The 24,713-nt window shown below is 41.3% G+C and overlaps 1 protein-coding gene across 1 annotated transcript in view; it reads right to left on the reverse strand.

The window, feature by feature from the left end:
• The window catches only part of shank3a (SH3 and multiple ankyrin repeat domains 3a), an 886,564-nt gene extending 864,877 nt beyond the window's left edge, over window positions 1–21,687 (reverse strand). Inside the window, exon 1 of the mRNA XM_048610479.1 lies at window positions 21,580–21,687. The gene's annotated coding sequence lies outside the window, so the exon portion shown is untranslated. The remainder of the gene's footprint in view (window positions 1–21,579) is intronic.
• Between the last annotated feature and the right edge of the window lie 3,026 nt (window positions 21,688–24,713).

The following is a 24,713-nucleotide window of genomic DNA, read 5'->3' on the forward strand; positions in this document are numbered from 1 at the left end:
CCGAAACGTCAGCCTCTCTGCTCCTATGATGCTGCTTGGCCTGCTGTGTTCATCCAGCCCTGCACCTTGTTTTCACAACATTGAGTTGGTGCAAAGTACTTTGCAGTCAGTAAAATACATTGAATTATACTTCCTGTTACAACTTCAACCCCACAAAGGGAAATGCAATAATGCTCAGGTAATTGTGTATTATGTATTGGGCGAGACAACAAATATTGAGAAATTCTTGGCTCCAGGATATAGACACTTGGGATTGTTACACACAGCAGGAAGCCATCCAGCCTACTGTGTCTGCTCTCGATCTCCAAATTAACAGTTCAGCTAGTGACAATCCCCTGCCTTTTCCATGTAGCCCTGTACATTATTCCTTTTCGGATAACAATCCATTGCCCTCTTGAATCATTGATCGAACCTCAGCCAGTACAGTCCACATCTCTCCCATTCACCACATGCAAAATCTTTTCCTCACATCTCCTTTGCTCCCTTTGCCATTTATTTCAGTCTGTATACTCTTTTTCAACCATTCTCTGTCCAGGCACCTCATGATTTTGAAAAGCTCCATCAAATCTCCTCTAAACCTTATCTTCTCCAAGAAATAACTGTTCTAGCTTTTCCTCCCTAGCTATGTAATTAAAGTTCCTCACTCTAAAATCCATCCTCATGAATCTCTTCAGTACTTCCTTTAAAGTCTTCACATTATTCCTAAAGTGTGATATCAAGAACTGAACGCAATACTGCAGTTTGTGCCAAACCAGTGTTTTAGACGAGTTTAACATAACCTCAGGCAGCATCCATGGAGACAGAAACAGAGTTAATTGTGCAAACCAATTTGACATCTTCAATTCGAAAGAAGATTCATGTTCATCTCGAAAGATTAACTCTGTTTCTCTCTCCAAAGATAATGCCAGCTCCATCGAACTATTTTAGCATTTTGTTTTTATTTCAGGTCTTGAGCATTAACAGTGCTTTAATATTGTCTCCTTGCTCTTGTATTCCATAAACTTATTAACAAAATTGAAGAAACCATATGCTTTATTAAGCTTACTCTCAACCAGTCATACCACCTTCAGTGACTAATACACCAAGGTCCCACTGCTCCTGATCACTCTTTAAAATGGTATCACTTACTTCGTGTTATTTCTGTGTTCTTCCCACCAAACTGAATCACTTCATACCTCTCCACATTAAACATCATCTACCACTTGTCTGCCATTCCAAAACCTTGTCTATGTCCTTTTAAGTTCTACCTTCTTTTCCCCATAGTTCATAATGCTTCCAACTTTCATACAATCAGCAAATGTTGAAATTGTGCTCCATGCACCAAGGTCTAGGTCATTAATATTAGGTAGCTGCTGGAATTTAAATTCAGATTATAAAACTGGAACTATAATTGTGATGCTGATGATAAAAATATCATCGATTGTTGCAAAAACCCATCGAGTTCACCAATGACCTTTAAGGAAGGAAATCTGCCGGTTGTCTGCCAATGCCTCCAGACTCACAGCAATGTCGTTAACTTTTAACTGCACTCTGAAATGGCTGAGCTAGCCATTCAGTTCAAGGGAAATTATGGATGGGCAATGAATGTTGGCCCTTTCAACAATGTCCACACCCCAAAGAATAAAAGAAGGGTCCTAGCAGCAATTTCTGGGAAACTCCGCTGCAAACCTTCTTCCAAAGCAAAAGAAAAACATTTATTGCTCTTCTCTGTTCACTATCACTCAGCCAGTTTCACATTATCACTGCCATTTTCACATTATGAGCTATAAAAATACTCACTGGTCTGATGTGTGGTGCTGTATCAAATGTTTTTTCAAAGCATATTTAGACCGCTTCATTTACACCTGACCTTCATCAATCTTCTCTATTAGCTGTTCAAAAAACTCCATAAGTTAGTTATCCATAATTTACCTTTAATAGAGATTACCTAAAAAGGGATTCTACAAACACATTAAGGACAAAAGGGTAACTAGGGAGAGAATAGGGCCCCTTAAAGATCAGCAAGGCCACTTACGTGGCGAACTGCAGGAGATGGGGGAGATACTAAATGAGTATTTTCCATCAGTGTTTACTGTGGAGACGGATATGGAAGATAGAGAACTTGGAGAAATAAGTAGCAACATCTTGACAAATGACCGTATTACAGAGGAGGAAGTGCTAGATGTCTTAAAACGCATATAGGTGGACAAATCCCCTGGGATGTGATCAGGTGTACCCTAGCACTCTGTGGGAAGCTAGGGAAGCAATTGCTGGGCCCCTTGCTGAGATATTTGTATCATTGATAGCCGCGGGTGAGTTGACAGAAGACTGGAGGTTGGCTAACGTGGTGCCACTATTTAAGAAAGGTGGTAAGGAAAAGCCAGGTAACTATAGACCAGAGAGCCTGACATTGGTGGCAGGCAAGTTGTTGGAGGGAATCCTGACAGACAGGACTTACACGTATTTGGAAAGGCAAGGACTGATTAGAGATAGTCAACATGGCTTTGTGCGTGGGAAATCGTGTCTCACTAACTTAATTACATTTTTGAAGAAGTAACAAAGAGGATTGATGAAGGCAGAGCGGTGGATGTGATCTATATGGACTTCAGTAAGGTGTTTGACAAGGTTCCGCATGGTGGACTGGTTAGCAACATTAGATCACATGGAATACACGGAGAACTAGCCATTTGGATACAGAACTGGCTAGAACATAGGAGACAGAGGGTGGTGGTGGAGGGTCGCTTTATAGACTGGAGGCCTGGGACCACCGATGTGCCACAAGGATCAATGCTGGATCCACTGCTTTTTGCCATTTATGTAAATGCTTTGGATGTGAACATAGAAGGTATAGTTAGAAATTCTGCAGATGACATCAAATTGGAAGTGTAGTCGACATCCAAGAAGGTACCTCAGAGTACAACGGGACCAATAGGCCAAGGAGTGGCAGATGGAGTTTAAATAAATGTGAGGTGCTGCATTTTGGTACGGCAAATCAGGGCAGGAACTATACACTTAATGATTAGGTCCTAGGGAGTGTTACTGAACAAAGACCCTGGAATGCAGGTTCACGGTTCCATAAAAGTGGAGTCGCAGGTAGACAGAATAGTGAAGAAAGCATTTGGTATGCTTGCTTTTATTAGTCAGTGCATTGAGTATAGGAGTTGGGAGGTCATGTTGTGGCTGTACAGGACAACGGTTAGGCCACTTTTGGAATACTGCACTCATTTCTGGTCTCTCTGCTATAGGAAGGATGTTGTGAAATTTGAAAGTGTTCAGAAAAGATTTGCAAGGATTTTGCCGGGTTGGAGGGTTTGAGCTATAGGGAGAGGCTGAATAGGAGGGGTTATTTTCCCTGGAGCATTGGACACTGAGGGATGACCTTATAGAGGCTTATAAAATCATGAGGGGCATGGGTAGGGAAAATAGCCAAAGTCATTCCCTCAGGGTAGCGGAGTTGAAACTAGATGGTGTAGATTTAAGGTGAGAGGGGAAAGATTTAAAAGGGACCTAAGGGGGAACATTTTCATGCAGAGGGTGGCATGTGTATGGAATGAGCTGCCAGAGGAAGTGGTGGAGGCTGGTACAATTATAACATCTAAAAGGCATCTGGATGGGTGTATGAATAGGAAGGGTTCAGAGGAATATGGGCCAAATGTTGGCAATGGGACCAGATTAACTTAGGATATCTGGTCTGCATGGACAAGTTGGACTGAAGGGTCTGCTTTTGTGCTGTACAGCTCTATGACTGTAATAAAACCAGACTAGCTTTCCTTAATTAACACACATATGTCCATATGACTCATAATTTTGATCTGATTGATCAACTCGAGAAGCTTCTCCCTCATTGAAATTAAGCTGATTGGCCTATTGGTCATGGTAGATTAAAGGGTTAGTACACAGATCTGTGTGTGGAATGGTGGCTCAGTGGTTAGCACTGCTTTTTCACAGCACTAGGGTCCTGGTTGGATTCCACCTTTGGGTGACTCTGCGTGGGTTTCCTCCAGGTGCTCCCGTTTCCTCTCATAGTCCAATGATGCGCAGGTTTGTTGGATTGGCCATGCTGAATTGCCCACAGTGTCCTGGGATGTGTCGGCTAGGTGGATTAGCCATGGGAAATGCAGGGTTACAGGGATAAGGTAGGGGATTGGGTCCGGGTGGGATGCTCTTCAGACGGCTGGTGTAGACTGAATGGGCCAAATGGCCTGCTTCCACACTGTAGGGATTCAATGATTCTATGTAAATATCAGCTTGCATCAGTAGCAATGTCAGAGATCACATGATAGTATTGTGTGGATAGAAACTTGTGTGAAGTTTTACAGTTTAAATAGTTAGCAGAATGTCAAATAAAAATGTTACCTTTCCTACACTCAGCAGTGTCTGGAGTTCCTGAACACAATACTTTCTAAAGCTCACCACCATGATAAAAGAATCTTTACACCTTTCCTTGAACAAAGATGGAAAACTTGTTAATTTTCCAATCATCTGACATCAACTAAATCTAAAAAAGACTGAAAAATGATAGCCAGTGCCTCTACAATTTTCATTTCTCTTTATACTTGGATACATTGTATCTGGTCCTGGTGTTTTAGCAAATTTGCTTACAGAAACCTATCATCCTTACGGATGTTAAACCTTTCAAGTGTCGAATCGACTCCTGTTTCACTGTGACGTGGCATCTTCTTTGCTAATCATCCATTAATATCACAGCTTTGGCATTTGTATCCATGGCCAAATCTCCTTTTTGGCCCCTAATCAGTCCCACTCTCATTTGCACCATTTCACAATTAACGTGCCTATTGAAGACTTTGGGATTCCTCATTATATTAGCTGTCAGTATTGTTTCATAAACTCTCTGGGGAAAATTTCTCACTGAAAATGGTGTCAAGAGTTTGGGTCCATGTGAGATTGCTGACAGTAAGTTTTAACTACCAGGCTTTACTGAATGCCAGGAAGCAGGTTTCCTCTTATGGGGATCTTGATTTCACTGTAGATCCTACATACCCAGTCAATTTAATTTTTCTATAAGTATAGACAGTTCTCATAAAAGGAACAATGTCAAGTTATACAAATATATGATGAAGCTGAAGCATTTACAATAATCTGACACCAGAAGGGCTGAGCAGATAATCCAAAGGCTATGTGACCTTGTCAATATTCCAGCAATAGCACTGAAGACTTGTGCTCCAGAAGTTGTCATGCCCCTAGCCAAGCTGTTCTAGTATAGCCACAACATTAGCATCTACCTGACAATGTGGAATTGCCCAGGCATGTCCTCTACACGAAAACAAAAGGACAAGTCCAAACAGCCGAACAGTGGCCCATTAGTCTATTCTTGATCATCTGCAAAGTGATGAAAATCATCAACAATGCTATCAAACAACATTTGCTTAGCAATGACTTGCTCACTGATCATCAGTTCAGGTCCTGATCTCTTTGCAGCCTTGGGTCAAACATAGGCAAAAGAACTGAGGAAGGGTCACTGGACCCAAAACGTTAACTCTGTTTTTGGCTTCACAGATGCTGCCAGACCTGCTGAGCTTTTCCAGCAACTTTGTTTTTGTTCCAAAAGAACTGAACTCTGGAGGTGAGGTGACAGTATCAGCCCTTAACATTCAAGGCTGCATTTGACAGAGTGTGTTATTAAGGAGCCCTAGCAAAACTAGTGTCAATGGGAATTTGGGGGAAAATTCTCCATTGGTTGGAGTCATACCTGGAGCAAAGGAAGATTGTTGTGGTTATTGAAAGTCAATCATCTCAGCTCCAGGTCATCTCTGCAGGAATTCCTCAAGACAGTGCCCTTGGCCCAACTATCTTCAACTGTTTCATCAATGACCTTCCCTCCATCATAGGGTCAGAAATAAGGATTTTTGTTGATGATTGCATAATGTTTATCAACATTTGTGACTCCTCAGATACTGAAGCAGTCCATGTCCAAATGCAACAAGATCCAGACAATATCCAGGCTTGAGCTGACAAGAGGGATTTGATATTCACACCACACAAATGCCAGGCAATGGGCGGATCCAGAAAGAGACAATTTAACCATCGTCCCTTTACATTCAGTGGTGTTATCATCACTGAATACCCCACAATCAACATCCTGGGGGGTTCCCATTGACCAAAAGCTGAACTAGATGAGCAATATAAGTAGGATAACCTCAAGAGCAGTTCAGAGGCTAGGAATCTTGCAGGAAGTCACTCAACTTCTGACTCACCAAAGCCTGGCCACCATCTAAAGGCACAAGTCAGGAATGTGATGGAACATTCCCCATTTGCTTGCATAAGTGCAACTCTAAAAAGACACAAGAAGCTATCCAGGACAAAGCCGCCTACTTGATAGGCACCACCCACAAATATTCATTCCAAATAAATACAGTGGCTATAAGAGCAGGTCAGAGCTTAGGAAAAATGCAGCAAGTAACTCACCTCCTAACTCTCAAAGTCTGTCCACCATCCACCAGGCACAAGTCAGGAGTATGATGGAGTACTCACCACTTGCCTGAATGAGTGCAGCTCAGACAACACTCAAGAAGCTTGACACCACCCAGGACAAAGCAGCCCGCTTGATTGGCATCACATCCACAAGAATCTAGTTCTTCTTCCATCAATGCTCAGTAGCAGCACTGTGTACTATCTACAAGATACAGTGCAAAAATTTGCCACAGTTTCTTAGACAGCACCTTCCGAACCCAGAACCAATTCCATCTCGAGGTACGAGGGCAATAGAAACATGGGAACACCACCACCTGCAAGTTCCCCTCCAAGCTACTCTCCATCCTGACTTGGAAATATATCACCATTCCTTCAGCTTCCTGAGTCAAAATCCTGGAATTCCATCCCTCACAACATTGTTGGTCAACCTACAGCACATGGACTGCAGCAGTTGAAGAAGGCAGCTCACCGTGACCTTCTCAAGGACAACTAGAGCAGGCAATAAACACCAGACCAGGCAGCAATGTCCACATCCATAAATTAATAAACAACAGTGCAATCCCTCTGCACAGTAATAGAGCTCAAGGCCAGAACTGACTGTATATGGTGAAAATGTCTCCCCTAAATAGGTTGGTATCTGCATGGGAGGTTGACAGGGAAACTTGAAAAAATTAAAGTGCCAAAAACTAGGCCACAAGTTGAAGTTGTGAAATGTGATACCCAATGACAATAGACTTAAGCAAATCTGTTCAAATTAGACACATTTCTGAGATAAAAATGTGGAAGTTGTATGAAACCGAAGGGCAGCACTCTGTTTCTAACCTGAAACATCTCATCCTCTATAGGGAATGAATCCAGATTGTGGTGTTTTCAACGCCGGCATTATTATCCTTCAGACCTTTCTCTGAGGCCATGTTATCCTGCATCTTGGCAGATTCATTGATCAGAAGAAACCAAAATTTGTATGCAGTAATCAGAAAAGTTAATTGCAAAGATTTTAAGCACCTTGGTTTTCTTCAGTACACAGAAGGCGCTGGTGGTGTGTACGTTTAGTGCATATTCAATTTCTGAAGCTGGGGAGGCAGACAGAGCATGGAAGAGTGAAGGGATCCTTTATCTAAAGGACATCAATGGACTAGTTGGATTTTAGATAAATTCCAGGTGGTTAGAAGCTCGTTATTTTCAAGCTAACAAATGACCAGATTGATTTACTGCAGTGGCTTATGACAATAGCTTATCAACTTCTCTAGGGCAATTAGGGATAGGAAATGAATGCTAACCTTGCTATTCATGTGCACATCCCATGAATAACTATCTCATTGCCACTCTCCACTGAGCAGCTCAATACAATTAGCAGCTCATTTACAATTCACAATTATCTAATTATTTTTCAGTTTTCCCCACTGTTTTGCTCTTCTCTCTCTGAGGATGAGAATCGCATCAATGTGATTGACTCTTAGCTGCACCTGGAAGGGTACAAGCAAACCACTCAATGATATTAAACTGTATTAACATATGAAAAGTAGTGATTGGAGAGCCAGGAGGTGCAAATGAAAACCTTCATTACACATATGAGATCAAGGCTCATTATACCATCTCTGGATTAGTAGAAATGGGCAATAAATGCTTGCTGTACACATATTCCAGGAACATAGTTAAAGAATTCCCTATCCTGCATGCTTTACCTCCTCCTCACAGTATTGAAATTCAAGACATCATAACATCTCCTGCTGTGACTCCTTCTTTATAACATCTCACAAACCTCACCTCCATCAACTTTCGCTTTATTCTATAATCTACAGGCTTTCAAGACCAAAGCTGAATGCCACCTATTGACTATTGCCTCACTTACCAGAACTTTTCCCCCAGCTCTTTCAACCTTGGTGCTGTGTTGCGTCCAAACCTGTGGATGCTGTAAATCAGGAGCAAAAACAGAAGTTGCTGGAAAAGCTCAGCAGGTCTGGCAGCATCTGTGAAGGAAAATCAGAGTTAACATTTCGGGTCCGGTGACCCGTCCTCAGCACTGATGGTAGCTAGGCGAATGTCAATTTATATGCAGAAGATAGGGTGGGGGCGTAAGGAGTAAACGATAGGTGGGGATAGAGCCCGAAGAGGGAGAAGAACAGTTGGACAGGAAAAGGAGTTGATAATGATCTGGATAGGAGGGTGCAGGGAGTTGCACAAGCTGGAAGAACAACACCTCATTTTCCGCTGGGGGACCCTGCAGCCCTCTGGACTCAATATTGAGTTCAATAATTTTATGGCCTGAACTCTCCCATATCCTAGCTCCCCACCCACACACCAGGCCTTGTTATCATATAGACTGCCATTACACATTACCTATTGTTAGCCACTAACAGTTTCCATTAACAGCTATTCACCCTTCCAACCAAATCGTTATCAACTCCTTTTTCTGTCTAACTGTTCTTCTCCCTCCTTGGGCTCTATCCCCACCTATCGTTTCCTACTTACCCCCTCCCCTCACCCTGTCTTCTGCATATAACCAACATTTTCCTGGCTACCATCAGTGCTGAGGAAGGGTCACCGGACCCGAAACATTAACTCTGATTTTTCTTCCCTGATGCTGCCAGACCTGCTGAGCTTTTCCAGCAACTTCTGTTTTTGTTCAACATAGTCAATTGTCTCTCTGGGTTAACCAATAACAGGAAGCAAAACTTGTTTAACAGTCAAGTTAGCATCATATTGCTAATTTGTAGAGATGTACACACTGATCCTTTTACTGAGATGGAAATCACATTCCGCAAGGCAGTGGTTTAAAACATTCATACTTTTACAGGTCATATTTCCAATGACAGCTCAGTTAAAAAGATTTTTTTTAATAAGTTAAATTGTAAAAGATTGCCTAAGGACCAATAGTAAAGCCAGGATTTTTAGGTTAAATTTAGGACCAAAAGATTAATCACAAAAACACTGCTGTAAGCAACCCGAGAGAAAAATCATAGCATCATTACAAAACTCTTGTGTTTCTTTTCATTTTTTAAAAAAAAATTTCTGTTTATTGGTTTTTAAAATATTGGAGCTGGAGGAAATATATTGTTTCGTGGCAGTCAAGTATTTTCCAATCAGGAATTTGTTTTCTGATTTTCATTGTAAGATGGACATGTCATGCGACCAATGGTGGGGGTGAGGGTGTGTGAGGCATGTGGTCACATGAGAAAGTCTCCCAGGTATCTGTCCAATCAGAATTAGGTATCGTCATTAGCGTCTAGAATATTGCAAGTATACATAGGGGACCAGTTAGCGCAGCTGGATGAAGTGCCTGCTTGTAGTTTTGAATAATGCCAACAACACAAATTTGATTCTTGTTCCAGCTGAGGTAGACTTGGGATCTATCTCCTTGTCCTGTGACTATGAGTTAAAAGCAATGGTAAACTACTGCCAAGAATAAACAGCTCAGGATGAAACAGTGGATCAGGAACCCATCTTCAGGTAAGGTACTCTTGGAATACAACACACTTATTAAAAGACAGCAAAAAAAACTGTTGAGTTCAACAGGTTAACAGCAATGACACATTCCTCAGAAGTCTCTTCCCATCAGTCTTCATCTACCTCAACAACATATTCCTTTCTTCCTGATGTGCTTATCTAGTTTCCTGTTAAACGTATTTAAGTTATTCACCTAAACTGCTTCATATGATAGCAACTTTCACATTCTCATCAAATTCCTGACGAGGAAGATTCTTCTTAATTCCTCATTCGACTTATTTGGGACTGCGTGCGCTAAAATAAAATGACTACACTTGAAAATAGGTGCTTGTAACTTAATGCCCATTCAAAGTAAAGCTAAGATGTTCCAGTTTAATCCACCTCTCACATTCCCACCTCCTATTCATCCTACAATTGATTTCTCCATGATGGTGTCGGCACACATCTCTTTCTTTTCCTCCCACCTTTCCCTCACCATAATCCTGCCTTTTGATAATTCTCCTTTCTCTTATCCAGGAACTGTCGCCTATCCAATCAGTAACACAGGAACAGGAAGACCAAGAGATATATAGATTGAACCCATGCTTTTAGCATTATTCTGCATCACTTCTAGTCACCTGGACAGAACTAACTGACACCTTTTTAAACTATTTCCCAATATTAAAACTAACCTCAATCAAGGTTATAATATTTGATTATTCTAATTTTTTAAACATATATGGTTTATTTGTGCATCTCTGTTTTTAACTCTCTTGGCTTCACACTCTGTCTCTTTCACCCAATATGCATCTCTCTCCATCCTTCTCTCCACAGTGTCTCTTTCACTCCTCTTTCCAATCTTCCTTCCTCATTATGTCTTTCTCTATCATATTCTCGTTCTCATCAAGTGTCTCACTCCTCCATCTCGGTATCTCACTGTCTATTACTGTGATTTTCTCTGTATGTCACCCTTCATCGCTCAACAAGTGTACCTGGCCCTCTCTCCATCTTTCCCTCATCCTTCTCAATGCCTGTTTATATCTCTCTCTTTTTTTATCTCTCTCTTCATGCCTGCATTATTTAGTAGAATGCATACAGTGTGGAAACAGGCTATTTGGCCCACAGCAACTGTAAAAGAGCATTCTACCTGACTCCACCCCCCTACCTATGCCTGTAACCCTACATTTCCCTGGCCAATCCACTCAATCTGCACATCCCTGGACACTATGGGGCAATCTAGCATGGCCAATCCACCCAATCTGGGCATCTTTGGATTGTGGGAGGAAACCAAAGCACCTGAAGGAAACAAACACAGACACTGGGAGACCGTCCATATAGACTGTCACCTGAGGGTGGAATTGAACCCAGGTCCCTGGTGCTGTGAGGCAACAGTGCTAAACACTGAGTCACCGTGCTGCCCATTTCATAGAAACATAGAAGATAGGAGCAGGAGGAGGCCATTCAGCCCTTCAAGCCTGCTCCACCATTCTTCACAATCATGGCTGATCATCCAACTCAATAGCCTAATCCTGCTTTCTCCCCATAAACTTTGATCCCATTTGCCCCAAGAGCTAATACATTCAATGTTTTGGGATCAACTACTTCCTGTGGTAACGAATACCACAGGAAATGTCTCCTCATCTTCATCCTAAATCGTCTACCCCGAATCCTCATACTATGATCCCACCATTGGGAACATCCTGCATCTACCCTGTCCAGTCCTGTTAGAATTTTATAAGTCTCTATGAGATCCCCTCTCATTCGTCTGAATTCCAGTGAAAACAATCCCAATCTTGTCAATCTCTACTCATACGTCAGATCCACCATCCCCAGAATCAGCCTGGTAAACCTTCGCTGCACTCCCTCGAGAGCAAGAGCATCCTTCCTCAGAAAAGGAGACCAAAACTGCACACAATATTCTAGGTGTGACCTCACCAAGGCCCTGTATAACTCTAATGACACATCCCTGCTCCTGTACTCATAACCTCTCACAGTGAAGGCCAACGTACCATTTGCCTTCTTTACCGCCTGCTGCACCTGCATGCTTACCTTCAGCGACTGGTGCACAAGGACCCCCAGGTCCCACTGCACACTCCCCTCTCCCAATTTACAGCCATTCAGGTAGTAATCTGCCTTCTTGTTATTGCTTCCAAAGTGAATAACCTCACATTTATCCAAATTATACTACATCTGCCACTGAATTGCCCATTCACCCACCCTGTCCAGGTCATGCTGAAGGATCTCTGCATCCTCGTCACAGTTCACCCTCCCACCCAACTTGGTATCATCTGCAAACTTGGAGATGTTACATTTTGTTCCCTCATCCAAATCATTAATATATATTGTGAATAGCTGGGGTCCCAGCAATTATCCCTGTGGCATCCCACTCGTTACTGCCTGCCAATTTGAAAAGGACCCATTAATTCCTACTCTTTGTTTCCTCTCTGCCAACCAGTTTTCTATCCATCTCAATACACGACCCCCAATCCCATGCGCTTTAATCTTGCATATTAATCTCTTATGTGGGACTTTGTCAAATGCTTTCTGAAAGTCCAAATATACAACATCAACTGGCTCTCCCTTGTCAAGTTTACTGGTTACACTTTCATAGATTTCCAACAGATTTGTCAAGTATTATATCCCCTTCTTAAATCCATGCTGACTCTGTCTGATCCTGACACTGTTTTCTAAATGCTCTGCTATAAAAACCTTGACAATGGATTTGAGAATTTTCCCCACTACCAATGTTAGGCTCACTGGTCTATAACTCCCTGTTTTCTCTCTACCTCCCTTTTTGAATATTGGAGTAACATTAGCCACCCTCCAACCTGCAGCGACAGTTCCAGAGTCTATAGAATCATGGAAGATGACCGCCAATACATCCACTATTTCTAGAGCTACTTCCTTAAGTACTCTGGGACTACTCCTAAGTACTCATATCTCTACGTTTGTCTCTTCTCCTTTCTGCCTGCCAATATGTATTTCTCTAACTTTCTCCCACTCCATCTTGTTTTCCTTTTTTTACTTTGTGTCTGTATCTTCTTCTATTCATTCCATCTGCCTTTCCCTATTTTCCTGGAGTCTAGCTGACTTTTCAGTTAACAGTATCTTAGCATTGATCAACCAAGAGTAGAATTTTGACAAGTGTGTTTTTAAACCAGATATTTTTGGGAGCGGAGGTGGAGTTTTCTCTGAGATTTTGAGAAAGAAAATGAACAAAATGCATGTGCAGATCATTTTCTCACACTTATAACCTTTAAGATAATACCCATTCCAATTCAATTTCGAACTGAGTGAAAAGCATGGCTTCAACAAAGGGTATACATTCTGGAAATACACTAAGAACAGCGATTGGTAATATTGTCTGGCAGATTTCCTGTCCTGTTGGATAGGTGATAGTCCTTGAATAACTGAAAGGAGAATTATCAAAAGGCAGGTTTATGGTGAGGGAAGAATGGGAAGAAAAGAAAGAAGAAGGAGTTGCTAATTTTAAGTTGAATATTCTATCAAAATTGGAGTGTTAACTCATGCAATACACAATATATTATTCTGTTGCAAACCTAGAGTCTTTCCCTGTAACCTCTCAAAGTCTAATGTTTGTTCAGTAATAGCATCAGATCAAAGATTAAGTGTTGCCTGGTTGGGGAACTTGGTAAATTGAGACAAAAATTGAGGAATAGTTTTTGTCTCAATTGCTTTGTTTTGGTAACCTTCTCTGACATTTTAATGAGCATTTAATAAAGACACTATAACTTACATTAAGTATGCTATAAACTTTACAAAACAGATTATAAAATGTAGATATGAAGTTTTAGATATTTTTATGTTGTAAATAATAAGACATTAATAGTATACACTGTAACATCTTCAGTCCAGAAATCTCAGAAGCATGACTTGTCTGATTATTTTTTCCGCAGGCCCCACACTGTCAGACTCAGTAACCACGGCACTGCAACCCTTCATGACATAGGAGACACAATCAAGGTGGGGAAGTCAGAAAACAAGTACAGAATGTTTATCAAGGTATTACTTTCTCCAGCTAGGGACTGCTGGTAGTTCTAATTCTGAATCCTCCGTCATTTTGCAGATCGAGAGTACACAGCTGTTTGGCCAATTTAATATAGGGCAATTCTTTGGAAACATGGAAGATGGTGTTTGGATAGGTAATTTGTTAGGTGTTTGTATTAGTGCTTTACAATGTTTTGCTTCTCAGCTTCATACTTCTATCTGGTTGATGCACTTGGGGTGAGGAATTCTGATGTTATTCTATGTTCCAGAAAATTGCAAAATCCAGAAATGCCTCAGTCCAAAGCATTCTGGACTAGAGAGGTTATAGCAAAGGACTCATACAATGTCAATATACTATGGATGATAAATTGTCAATAACATTGTGCAATTGAAAGTATCTGTAGCCTTTTATTGATAATATCTTCAGGAAGCTACTTAAACACTGCAAGTAATAGACTACTTATAATTATTTTAAACACGACATAAGAAGTGGAGAGGTTTTTCCATTTATCTGTCTTGCATTCTACTTTTCCCACTTAAGAGTGCAGAGTCTCAAGTTTAATAGTGTTATTAAAACTGGACAGATTCTGTGAACCTGCCTGGGAGGAGTTGTAATGGTGGTCATTAAGTAAGAATTCAGCTGAATACAAACTTATTGTTGCAATTTTTCACTATTTGAAAGATTATATCTCCAGGAAGTCAACATAACACCAACTGCTTCAATGGATAATAAATACAATCCATTGTCCCCTGTCTGATACTATAATCTCCTAACATCATCTTCCTGTAGTTTGGAGGTCTTGTGCTCACAAGTAGCCTTGGCCCAAGTCAACCTTCAAACACTCAGGCCCCATGGCTCTTCAGAGGATTGTTCGTCAGATGAAAACTTTACTCTGAAACAATGATATGGTCAGGAGAAAGTGAGTAAAAATCAAAGAGGTAGATTTTAAGAAGCGAGAGAGCTGGGCAGCCATGATGTTGGCATTTCTGAAACCAACGTGTCGGTGGCTTAAAGCACAGCTGCCAATGGCGGAGTGAAGAAAACAGGGACGGTAAAAAGGCCTGAATTGGTGGGCCGCTATCTCAGAGTGTTACAGGTCAGAGGCAGTTTACAGTAATAGAGAGGGTGCAAGGCCATGGTGAGATTTGTAAAAAAAGTTGAGTATTTTAAAGTGACAGCCATTTTAGTCAGAGAACATGGAATGATGGGTAATGTCAACACCACACTCGAACAGCAGCCCCAAAGCAAACTTGAGGTGTCCCATTTCCCTTTTGGAAAATCTGTTCTGCATAAAAATAAAACTCTCCCTTCGCTGGAGACAGACAGATGTGTGGTTTTACAGCACCTTATTTCAAAGAAATTATTATGGATTAATTTGAAATCAGTGGCTTAGAAACTGCGTCATGCCAAAATCATGCCATGATCATGGTTCAACACACAGTACACACTCTCAATGAGGCTGGGAGTAGGACCACCATTCGTCCCTTGGTTAATCTCATATGCTTGTCACCGGTGAGCTGAATGCAGTTCTCCATTGCCAGGGAAATGTGGCCATGCACAGCATTATTTTACAAGGGCTGGAAGGCTTCAAACATACATTACTTACATAAAGTTCCTAGCCTGTATCAGGCGGTGCACTTCAAACACAGAATGAGTTCGCGTGTAACCAAATTGCAAAGCCAGTGACTGTTATGTAGGCACCTTTATACACATTAACATCCTACAAACCAAAGGGAATTAAGTGATCCGGGGTCCTGGGCCAGCGGGCTATCTACTGGATTTATTAATCTGGTGGAAGTCATCCTGGTTGCTGGCTAATCAGAGCCTGCCACCTGCAGAGTTCAGTCTGGCAGAGGTCATGGTGCTGTGACAACGCTGCTCAGACCCCCAGATGGTGGGTCAGCGGTGAGTGCTATATGATGGGGCGGGAGTGGGGGAGAGGATTTCTGAGTTGGGGAGGTCACAAGGACAGGGGTTTTGTGATGTTTGGAAGAAACGACAGGGGGATGTCACTCAGAGGTCATCCACCTGCCCTAGGTCCAGCTCCTCACTCTTACACAAATGAGTGTGCAGGAGCACTCCTTCCTGCTAAACTGGCAGGTTGCCCTCATTGGCTTACCAGCTGGGTAGACTGGCTCTTACTTACTTTGGCTGGAGCTAAAGTAATTGCAGCTCAAGTGGGATAAGGCCCTTAAGAGGTCACTAATTAAATACTTACTGGCCTTAGCTGGCAGTGGGTAATGTAGGTTGTTCCTGGACACCCCAGCCGAGAACTTACATTCTGAGCTGGCAGAAAGAGTGCGCCATGCCATTTAATTATTTGCCATTCATACCACTTTCCCCAAAACATTGCTTGAGGGAAACATTCTGGTCTATGTTCCCAAAATAGACGCCACCAGAAGAAAATCAATCCTGGTTAGCTGGACCAATTAGAAAACCCTCTGTGCCAAATAGTGTCATAGAACTTTAAAAGACCACAGGGCTTTGGTTTCACTTTGTCAGTACTGTGCGGTTTGCCAGGTCTATGTGTAAGACTGAACATTGAGCTTGAACTCATTCACTTTCTGGCTTCAAGAAAACCATGCTTTCAGTAACTGAACCAAGGGGACCTGTGAAGAAAACACTCTCCCAGACCAACGTCCTTCTTTGAAACAGATAACAGTCATTACGCAATGAATGCACACATTGTGGACTATCTCATGGACGGAAAAGGTGTAACGGTAGAAATTGGTAATCATTACGGTCATTTTTCTAAATACAAAATAATGGCTAAAGTGGCCAATTTTGCAGGACTTTGTCCTATGCCCTCAGAAACCTGAAAAATATCCACGGGCACAAGAGGCTCAGGCGAGCAAGACATTTCCTGGAATTTTTGAGGTTGAATTTAATTCCCAGGCCTGCTCTTTCTCCCAATATTACCACGCTGCATTACAGTCACAGGTACTCACTCACTCTGTTGTCCATAAGTTTAGAACATTGCCTCAGCAACACTAAATGTTTAATTTTCCACTTCTTCAGCCTGTTTAATATTGTTCTCGACATACACTGATATTGTTGTAGCTGTGTTTTCCTGAAGTGCAATAAAATCGAAGCCTTCCAAAAGAAAACCTATCTCACACTTATGTTGAAATGTTTCAATCGTGCCCATATTTTACAGCAACCTTCTGTGCTGAATAATTACCAATCTACATTGAAAAACAATAAATGTTTTAAATGGTTTCTCACAGCAGGGGACTGGTGAGCGGGGAAGAAATGGAGGCAATGTTCCTAATACTTTTTACTTCATTTCATTTTTTAAAAGGATATAACATGCTCAGTGTGAAGTCTGCCTTTTGAAGGGAGGGGGAGGGACTACCAAAAGTAGGGTAACAATGTCAGCTGGTGTTTCCTCTAAAGGACTGTCCATGATGGTCTTGGTCAACCCTGTAAGTACAGAGCATCAAGCTCCCAGCCTCAAACCTGACCATTCCTCAAATCAGCCAGGCTGATGGAATGAAGGACAAAATCAAATCGCGGCTCCCAGTCAGTGCAGAAGCCCTGCCCCTTTACAGGGCTGTTTACCATTTTCAGTTGGAATGCTCCCAGTATTGAGTAACTGTCTTCCTTTTCTGTTTGAGGGGGAGGAGGTGGTTAAGTGCATGCTAACACATGAACAATCGCCATTTTACAGAATCACGTACTTCTTACAGTACAGAGGGAGGTCACACAGTTCATCATGTCTGTGTAAGAACTCTTGACTCTGCTCCTCTTTGGCCGTACTCCTGTTGTTTCCTTTCATGTATTTATACGTTGCCTTTTTTGAGAGTTACTATTGAATCTGCCTCCATTTTCTAAGGTAGTGCATCTCGCAATTACCTTAAAATCTATGTCAGTCTGCTGGTTACCGAGCGTCCAGCCAATGCGTAGTGAATCTCCCTCTTGTATAAGGGTGTACGGTTGTGAAATGGTTAATTTTGAAGAGTGCCTTAAGCACCACCCATTTTGATGACGTCACATGGCCTTGGTGGGAGGTCAGTCTAGGATCTCGAAACAGTAAGACCTACCCCCTGGATCTTCCTCATGAGGTCTATCAGAATGGGCGTATCTAATAGGGGCCTTGGCAACATGGAACACGACCTGATTTGTGGCAAAATCCAGGGAGAATTCCAGCTTTGATTCCTGCCTAAACTCCAGAAAACTCTCTGTCAGCAACAACAATGAAGCTGAAGTGGAATGAGTCATAAGCCTGTGGGAGTACATCTCCTGCTGTACAATATACTCAGCACTCACTGCAGTTATTCTAGTGACAGCCAGTTTGGAGTGTGTACAGATTCCTCCCCCTCCTCCAGGACTCAATCCCAAATCTCAACCAGTCACTTTCACCTGCAGTTCTTTCTGTTCCAAAGAGCGACATTATCATATCCAGGTGCATGTCAAATAATCACCAATTAATTTGCTGAATGTGATGAATGGCCCCACAATGCCACAAGATAGAAAAGGAAGTCTCTGTCAGCCTGGCTACCTTGTAAGCTATTGTGAGCAGTTGGGGTGCATACTCCACTGGTGAAGTGCAAACAATCCACAATCCTTAGGTACTGGGTAGATTTTAAATCTCACTGTTCTAAGGAAAATTTTATATTCCATGGGGCCATAACTAAAGAGACTACTGGATTTTGGGTTTATCAGCAGCAATTACAGGTCACTTCTGCTCAACGTACACAAAGTTTGTAGTTAGACCAGTTAGCTTAATGTCTGTTATTGGGAAAATGTAGTAGAGACTACGATAAAGGGTGCAAGAGCATATTATTTAGAAATATATAATATGACTAAGTAGACTGAGTATGGCTTTGTGAACGGGAAATCATCCCTGATAAATTTACCAGAATTCTTTGAGGAGATAACAAGCAGAATAGTAGACAGAGAGTTGGGGTAAGGAGGGCGTTTTCATAATGGAAACCTGTAACTAGTGATGTGCCTCAGGGATCAGTGCTGGGGCCACATTTATGATCTATGTTTATGACTTGGATGAGGAAAGTGAACTCAGCCAAGTAGACAGATGATATAAAAATAGGGGGGAAGATAAGGGCTGAGGATGATAAAGAGTCTGCAAAGGGATATAGACAGGTTAAATCAGTGAGCAAAAATTTGACATGGGTAAATATAAGCTGGGAAAATTTGAGGTTATTTATTTTGGCAGGAAGAATAGAGGAGCTGAATACTTTTTATACAGAGAAGGCTGCAGAAAGCTACATATGGATTTGGGAAGCCTCATCCATGAATCACAGAAAAGATAGTGTCCAACGTCAAAGGATAATAAGGAAGACAATTGTCATCTGGACTCGAAACATTAGCTTGATTTCTCTCCATGGATGCTGCCTGACCCGCTGTGATCTCCAGCGATTTCTGTTTTCAGATAAATGTATCTTTGGCCTTTATTTCAAAGGGAATGAACTATAAGAGCAGGGCCATTTTGCCAAACTGTATAAGGCACCAATAGGACCACAGCTGGAATATTGTGAACAGTTTTGGGCCCTTTATCTGAGGAAAGATTTCCTGGCATTAGGGACAGTTCAGAAATGGTTCCCTAGACTGGTGCTAGTTATGGAGGGACTGTATTATGAGGGAAGGTTGATTAGTCTGGACCCTATACTCCTTAGAATTTAGAAGAATGAGAGATGACTTTATTGAAACTTACAAGATTCTTAGGGAATTTGACAGGGTAGATGCAGAAAGGTTGTTTCCCCTCGTGGGAGAGTCTAGGATGAGATGTATAATCTCAGAATAAAGGGTTGCATTTAGAGATGAGAAAGAATTTCTTCTTTTGGAGAGTAGTGCATCCGTGGAATTCATTACTACAGAGAGCTGTTAAAGCTGAGTCGTTCAGTACACTCAAGGTTGAGATAGACAGATTTTTAATTAATAAGGGAATCAAAGGTTACGGGTAAAGGCGGAAAGTGGAGTTGAAGATTATCAGATCAGCCACAATTTCATTAAAGGACAGAGCAGACTCAATGGGCTGAATGGCCTATTTCTACTCCTGCATCTTATGGTTACGATCATACGGAATGGGCATAATTTTAACTTTGCGCACGCCATGGGATAATGACAGCTTTAATTTCCATTGATGGCATTTTGCTCCTCAATAAATTCATTGATTCTTGGCGATAAAATCTTGATTCATGTTATCTATTCAGGTAAGTTCAGATAAGAACTGTACAATACCTTAGCTGGTGAGGACTTTTAGTAGCTTCCTGCTAAAGAACACTTTTCAACATATCTGGGAAGGAGACTAGGATACTAACAGTAAAATATTGAAGACCAGTCAGTCAGTCCTCTTTAATATTGCTCTGTCATTGTTCCTGTGTCCATGGAGTCAGTTATACCTCAGTCAGCAGTACTCACATTTCTGAGTCAGAAAATTTTAAGCCCAAACTTCACTGCAGCAACTTGAGCCTAAACTCTAACCAAACTCCCAATATATTGTTGAGACAGTTGCTGTTCTGCCAGAGGTACCATCTTTCAGGTGGGCCATTACAAACAGACCCCATGTAACCTCTGAAGTGGAAGTGAAAGATCACACAACACTAATTTGAAAAAGACCAGAGGAGTTCTCCCAGATTCCTCGCCAATATTTATCCTTCAATCAACACCATTAAATACAATTATTCAGCCAGAAATACAGAGCTCAGGAACACAGCATGCAAAACTGCTTGCCACAATTCTTATATAACAATGATAATTATAAATACTTCATTGCTGTAAAGGTTGTGAAAGATACTATATAAATGCTAATTTTCCTATTTGTCCCTCAGTCTTATGGTTTCAAATTATAATACAACAGCCAGGACTTACCAATCGCCCCTTAGTATTCATTCAATCAGAACTGAAGTATTTACATTAAAACTATTCTTAACAAAAAAACTATTGAGGCAGAAAGTCAAATTAAAATTTCAGAACTGAGATAGATAGATTTTTGTTCGGCAAAGGTAGTAATGAATATGGAGTCAAGGCAAATAAATATTCAGGTCGGTACTAACTGATAGCAGAACAGAAATGAGGGATTGAATGGTGCCTTTCCCATGACACTGAGTGTCCAGGATTTTTCATTCGTACTGAGTATGGTTATCACCCATTTAAAAACATTGATTCAAAACAGATTCAACATTGATAAAACAGACGTAACAAACAGACAAGAAACAGACTGAATTTCCTGACACTGTAGGAATAACTACACCACACATCAAAGGTACTGAGATGCACTCACCAGGATTGTTACAATTGAGATTGTTAGTCTCTTTTAAGCTAATTCTGGTAGCTGGGGCATTTATAGAGCCCTCATTATCCAGGGTTAGGGCTAAGGTTTATCCTCCTCTTACCATAAAAGTGATGTCTCTGTGGTGGGCCTTGACTTTGATTTCCCAGTCTGCCAATATGTGAAAGTAAAAGCTGGGTGCTCTGTGACCGGGATTAGGAACATCTTCAGGAGAGGAGGGGACCTGTAGCCTAGTGAGGGTCATCACCTTCAGGAAAGGAGGGAGTTTGAATCCAGTGAGAGTCAAACCTTTATGAAAGTGAGTGACTCTGAAATTGAAGGGGATGCTATATCTGCCCCAACATATACCCTCACATGCATACTCATGCAGCTGTACGCTCTCAGAAATGCACATACCTGGTACTCCATTACACCAACATGGACAATATCTTCAGAGGCACAAAGCACAACATGTAAAGGCAGAAACCAATGAATGGAATACCTGTTAAACTGCAAATATTCAATGAAGCTACACTGAGCGTGTGGATAGTGCTGGCCATAGTCGGAGACCTGTGGGGAATGGTTGGAATCCTGCCCTTCTCTCTTCAATTCCCTCACTATTTAATTGTGTGCTGTCTGAACAGGCTGTCTGTATGTACATCAAACCCTGCTCAACAGGATGCGACAGGAGTGGATGACTAACAACTCATTCTCCCTGACTCAGAGAGCTGTGATTAAAATAAATTCACAGCACACAAAGAGAACAATATCCCCTGTTCAAACCCAAGCTCACCTCAACCTATCACTTCCAAAATATCAAAGAAAATCACCTTTGCAATTATTTACTCATTCTCCTGTCTGTTTCTGGCCTCCACCCTTTCTATCTACCTTAATCTGTTCCCTTGATGTTTTGAAAATGTTGATCAAATCTCCTCTTAACCTTTCAAATTCCAGAGAATATAACAGTAGAATACAACAGCAGTTTTTGTACACTCTTTTCGTATACTAATACTTGGAGACTGGTACCACATTAGCAAATCTAAATTATGCTCATTCAAAGGCTGATAAATCCTTCCTAAGGTTTGTAGTTGTCAGAACTGCTCATAGCATGCAAAGTTTGATCTAACTAGAGTTTGTATCATTGTAGCATAAATTTAAAACCCTTGTATTCTAATGCTCTAACCATAACAAACTATATCTATCAGTCTTTTAATTATTTATTGTACTGCTCATAATCTTTTATTGAGAAGTGTACCTTTATACCAAGGCTCATTGGAGCTTTACTGCATCTAGTTTTTTGCCTTTAAAAGATAGTCTGTTCCATCTTCATTTATCCATCTGAATGACCACACAAGAGCAGAACATTACTCCAGTTAAATTTAAGGAAGGCCAATGCCATGTCTTCAGTCTCTACTGTAAATTCCGTTCCCAAGCAACCAATCCCAACCTGCCCCCTGTTAATTGTCTGAGATTAACCAAACTGGTGTCAAACCAATATTGGTGTCATAATTAACTTTTAGATGAGCTTCTCCATCATCCAATATCCAATACTCATTGGCCATCATTAAGATTGTTTGTTTCCATCTGTATAACATTACCGCACTCTGAAAATTCTGAAGGAGAGATTTAATCTCCACTTGGAGAGGCAATATTTGATCAGGTATTGTCAGCATGGCTTTTTCAGAGGGAGGTCATGCCGAATGAAATTGGTAACATTTTTCGAGAAGGTTACCAGGTGTGTAGTTGCAGGTAGTGCAATTGATGTTGTTTACATGGATTTCGGCAAAGGCTTTGACAAGGTCTCACATGGGATAAAGATGGTAAAAGCACATGGGATCCAGAGTAAGTTGGCAAGTTGGATCCAGAATTGGCTTAGTGATAGGATACAGAGTGTGGTGGTAGAAAGCTGTTGGAGTGACCGGTGATCAGTGTCCAGTGCCATACCACAGGGATCAGTGCTGGGTCTCTTATTGTTCATGATGTATGCAAACAATATAGAGGAGAATGTGGGGAGGGAATGATAAGTACGTTTGCAGATTAAATAAACATTGGCTGGGTGGTTAATAGTAAGGAAGGTGGTCTTAGGTTACAGGAGGATATAAATGGATTAGTCAGACAGGCAGATCAGTGGCAGATGGAATTTAACCCTGTAAAGTGTCATTCGATGCACTTTGGAAGAAGTAACAAGAGAAAAGAATACTCAATAAATGGCAGGGCACTAGAAAACTCAGAGGAACAGTGGTATCTTGGGGTGTTTCTCTGCAGATCCCTGAAGACAGTAGGACAAGATCATAGGATAGTTACAAAGACTTACGGGATGCTTGCATTTATTAGTTATGACGTAGATTATAAGAACAGGGAGGTTATGTTGGAACTGTACGGGAGTTTGGTTGGTCCACAGTTGCAGGACTGTGTGCAGTTGTGGTCATCACATTAGAGGAAGGATGTGCTCGAACTGGAGTGGGGTGCAGAGAAGATTCCCCAGGATGCAGTCTGGGACAGAGCTTTGAAGAGAGTCAGGATGAACTTGGGCTGTTATCTTTAGAGGAGAGAAGGCTGACGGGGGATCATAATGAGGTGTATAGGGTTATGAGGGCGTGGAAAGGTGGATAGAAAGCAGCTGTTTTCTTTAGTTGAAGGGTCAGTAATAACAGGGTATAATTTTCAGGTGAAGGGCAGCAGGTTTCAAGGTAATTTAAGAAAAAGGGTTTTTCACCCAGAGGGTGGTGCGATTCTGGAATACACTGTCTGGGAGGCAGTTGACGGAGGAAACCTGGCCTTTAAAAAGTACATGGACGAGCACTTGAAATGTCATTATAATCAAGGCTATAGGCCAAGTGCTGGATAGTGGGATTAGTGCAGATAGATTGGCATAGACTCAATGGGCCGAAGGGCTTCTTCTGTGAGAATGGCTCTAAACTCTTTGAGCTCAGCTTCAGTCATTTATCACAGAAGCTTTTAATATCTTAGGTATCCTTTGATACCGTTAGACTTGATTATTCCAACTCAGTTCTTGCTGACCTTTGGGGGGTGCCAATTAGTTCTGTGACACATTAAGTTCTCTTCTGAACATTTCCATCTTATTTTTTCGTCATTTTATCCAAACTGATTTGCCCAGTTTTGTGTACACTCTTCCCCATCCCACTCAAATCAGTTTTATGTAAACTTAGAATCTTAGCTTTTTTCATGATTCTTCCTTCCAAACAATATGATTATGATTGTTATTCGATAAATGATCATGCATTTACATGCTGTTAACTAAATCTGTTTTCTGAAAATTTGAATACAGCTATCCCCTTACTGACTCCAGGACATATTGTTGCAGATCCTCACTGACTCTCATTGAACATCACTTGAAGTTTCTCATTAACGATTACTAAATCCCACTGGCCTCTCTCACTAACTGCATTTATACCACTCCCACCAACTCTGCTGAACTGGACTTCACTGATTCCTCTTGCTGACTCTCATTGACTATTGTTATAATCCCAGTTGGTGATATTATTGGACAAGTCAGAATCGGGCTTGGCAGATTATGTTTTTTTTTCGGATTTGACAAGATGATCATTCATTGGAACAAAATGCAGTGCTGTAGATATGCTTTTAATAATAAAACAGAAATTTATTACACATTTT

The sequence above is a fragment of the Rhincodon typus genome, chromosome 22, assembly GCF_021869965.1.
Source record: "Rhincodon typus isolate 14 chromosome 22, sRhiTyp1.1, whole genome shotgun sequence".
NCBI classification, from domain to species: Eukaryota; Metazoa; Chordata; class Chondrichthyes; order Orectolobiformes; family Rhincodontidae; genus Rhincodon; species Rhincodon typus.